A 4,268-nucleotide genomic window follows, 5' to 3' on the forward strand; every position below is an offset into this window, starting at 1 on the left:
TTCTACATTGAAAAATACGTGGAACCACTATTGAAGTAAGAAAGACTAGATCACAAAATAAACAAACTCAAAAGATCTTATCATCATATCTCGAAAGACATTCGATGAAAGGATATTAAGATTGGCAAAGCATGATAACTAAACCTATGCAACAAGTGAGGAGCAGCACTCACATTGTAGCACTGGAAATCAAGCATAGCTTTCAATTCCATGAACTGGTTTTAAAGATGGGTTAGAGGCCCATGGTTTTAAAACTTTGGGGTTGAACATTTAGTATTAAATGATGAGTCCTTTCAATTTGACGATATATTCAAGATAGACTGTCAGGACCAGTCCTGTGACCAAGAAATGTCTATCAAGTGAACTTGAATGTCAAAAGTTGAAAAAGGTCCCTGATACGTTCATATTTTATAGTGTTTTTACCCCCGTCCCTTAGTACTTTTTGATCTCAAATGAGCTCTTCGGAGCGATTTTAGTACTAATGTGCTCCTTGTAGTGTGTTTGTAGTTTAAGGTTCATCATTGTAGGAATTAGCATATTTTTTTGCATTTCCTACTCATTTCAATCAATACGATTATGTACTTTCGAGAGCACAAACATTAAGTTAGAAGAGTTTTGAAGCAAAGCGAATAACGTAAGAAGTAGAAAAATGACTGTAGTCCACTATTTTAATCATAACTCAAGTTCTACAACTCTAAATGAAGTCATTCTAATTGGGTTGGATTCTAGACTTCAATATCTTTCCAACAAGTGGTAACTCGCCTAATTCCGACGAATAGCGAAGGAGATATGACGTTTTGAAGATAGAGAATCGTGCAGTTTCAACGCGGAAGTTATATGGAGCTTTTCTCATCCGCCATATCGGGCCTAATTTCGCCCGATCGGGCGGAATTTTGCCCGATCGACCTGTTTGTCAAGCAGAATGCCCGATCGGGCGGCCTTTTGCCCGATCGGGCGACGTCAACCTTATGCGGTTTTTCGCGAGATTATTTCCGGTTTTGAGTGTTATTTTGGGCAAACTATAAATACTAAGCCCTATTATTTTAGTTGACATCTTATTTTCTAGTTGAACACTTAGTTTTATTCTCGCATTACTTAGTTATTCTCTCAATTGTTGCAAAACACTTAGTGTATTTCCAATAAAAAATTCAAGCTTTCATTATTCTTTTAATCCAATTCCTTAGGTATTATTCCTTGCTTGCTTTATTATTTTGTTGGAATTATGTTTTCATTAATTAATATTGTCTTAGTTATTTCAATCATGTGTGATTAGTCAATTTTCTAAGGTTTGGGGATCCATGAATTAATATGAAGGGATGATTGAATGTTATTGATTGTTGGTTTTAGGGTTAATTCTATTGATTGGTTTTATTTACTATGCAATTAGATTTGCGTAGGTTTAATTGTATTAGTTAAGAAATATCAAGTTAAGATTCAAGAGATGCAATTTGATGTTTAGGCTTGTGTCAATAGGTAGAACTGGGATTAATACGTAGCGAGAGCCCGTTAATTCTGAGTCTATGATTAGTATCGATCCGAGAGAGCATGCTAGTCTAATTAACTGTTTTATTGATTGTTGTCGATTGTTTATCATCCTGGATTGTTTTTCATTGGTGAACCTATGCCCTAGACCTTTTAATATCTGATTTCTCTTGTTTAATTATTGTCGTAGTCTTAGTATAAAAATCAACCAAACTCCTGTTCGCAATAGTCTAGACTAGTTGATTAATAGTAGAAAGAACGCTTGTTTCCCTGTGGATACGATCCCTACTTCCCTTACTATCTTATAGTGGACTTAGGTTTATCTTTGATTAGGCGATATGACTTTAGCCTGTCAAATTTTGGCGCCGTTGCCGGGGAAACGGTTTAATTTTCTGCTATTAATTTTATGATCTAGATTATTTTTTTGAGTCTCATAGAACTTCCAGTTCTTTAAGACCATGTATATATTTTATTTTATTTAGTTATTTTTTTTCCCCTGAAAAAATGGTTGATTATTCTTTCCCTCAATTCGTAAATGAGCCTTTTTGGGTGTATTTCGATAGGCTAAATGATTTTATTGGTTACCACAATCTTAATCTTTGGGATTCTTGTGGTTTTGCTTATGGTGGTTTAAATGAGTATACAAGGAATGTGATAAAAAGTAGATTTAATGGTGACTTTTGAGCCTTGTGTTTGGATGATATGTTGGATTACTATATGTGGTTTGCAAGGGATTTGTATGAGCGTGAAATGGCCATTCATGTTACATGTGCTAATCCAAATTATGAGCATAACCTACATGTTTCTGTAGGGGAATACAGTTAAACATAATAACATGTGCGGAACAATCCCCAAACCCAGGAAACATGTATAAAGCACAGATTAAGCAAACTTACATTCGAAGCGTGTTTTCCACAATAATCTGTCAACGAACACGAACAAAGAACTCCACTTGTTGTTCCTCTACTTGGTTCACCGACACGTCAGATCCGTCTTGATTATCGTAGCTTAGACAATCGATCAAGATACTTTGCTTTTGGGAAGTGATATGAGTCGTTTACCGTATTAAATTAAAAGCCTATCTTAGACCTTTAAAAATATTAACAAGTAGTAAAAGGATAAGAAAGGGTCGATCCCACAGAGAGAATATTAGATTTCCTACACTCATTGTTTAACTAAAAAAAAATATCATTAGCCACCAAATTTAGTCAGACGAACCATTTATTTACACGTACTATTTACATAGATTTGGGGGGATTGAAGAGAATATTAACCAATAGAACTAAGTGACTGAGTAATTCATCTACTATTTACAAGTGACGACACAACTAACCTTTTCAATCTCATGACCCTTACTCGATTTAGTTTATTAATCGTAACCATGATTGAACTTGAGGATTTAACCAATTCTAACTATTAGACTAACTGTAGAGTCTTAAGTAATAAAGACTCCCTGTACTCCCTTATTTATAACTAGTTTTATATGCACGCGATGCGTGCGAAATTATTATCAAATTTAAATTTATTTTGTTACAACTAATCACAACAAATATTAAGCACTAAAAAATTATTTGGTCCGGGGCTCACGACCTTGATCTTTAGACGATCCTTCTTTTGGTATTTTGACGATCTTTTTGTTATGGGGTAAGTCTCTGTTGTCTTTTTTATCCCTCTATTTCGACATTCGATCCTGTATACGTTGATCTTCGTTGCTAACGTTAATACTTTCTAATCACCATCGTAAAAATCTCTATTTAAGAATATCTCTTTTTTTCTAAATGAGTGGATAACTCATCAATTGCAAAAAAAATATTAAAAAGAAAAAAAAACTAAACTAAAATAAAATATTAGTGGCAATGATAAGCTATATTTCTATTTTAATAAAAAAAGAAAAAAATATATTTTATTGATGGGGTGAAAGAGCCCACCCGTCCACCCCTACACCAAAGCAAAAAAGAAGCCTTTTATTCTTTCAATACCAAAAAAAATATCAAATACCTAAATGGCTAAATCCCTAATTCATCTAACTTGATCTCCTTTGATTCTCCGCCTCTCATGCATACTCTTGCCTCCTCTTTCTTCCTTTTTAAACGCGATCCTCTTTTCCTCCCTGTTTCATCTCTATGCAACCAGTGAAAATCTCCTCTCCATGTACCTCCACTCATCTAAGTCGCCGATCGTCAATGGAAATCTCTAGAATCATCTCGATTCTTCTAACTACGGAGTATTTCTTCAAATCGAAGTAATTTTGCAGCTGTTCAAGCTAAGAAAAGTGATATTATCTTCTGATTAAGGTGTTGGATTATCATTCATTCTGCTCCTTTTTTGTTGTCGAAGTAGATTGCTGAAGAGTAGCCGTTGGATCTCCCTCGGCCATGGAAATTATTTCGAGATTTTCAGTGAGTTGTATTAGTTTGTCCAATTGTTACTTGTTTGTGGGAAATGATTGGATTTTATAGCCTTTAATTTTATGCGTTTTGTAATGAATTAAGTTGCGAAATTATGGAAGCCCTTTATTGCTCTTTGATTTTAGGCGTTTTGCAATTAGGCGTTTTGTAATTGAATTCAGTTGTGAAATTATGGAGGTGTTTAATGCTCCTTGATTTTAGGCATTTTGTTAAGGCCTTTACTGCTCTTTCCTGATTGAATATAATTCCTGATTGAATGTGAAATTGGCGTTTAAACAATTAATTGCCCCAAGAGTTACTGATTTGTTTTGATTTTCAGTTTTTAAAATCAATAATTAATCAGTTTTTAAAATAAAAAATAATCAGATTTAATTGTGA

The sequence above is a fragment of the Spinacia oleracea genome, chromosome 5 (assembly GCF_020520425.1).
Source record: "Spinacia oleracea cultivar Varoflay chromosome 5, BTI_SOV_V1, whole genome shotgun sequence".
NCBI classification, from domain to species: Eukaryota; Viridiplantae; Streptophyta; class Magnoliopsida; order Caryophyllales; family Amaranthaceae; genus Spinacia; species Spinacia oleracea.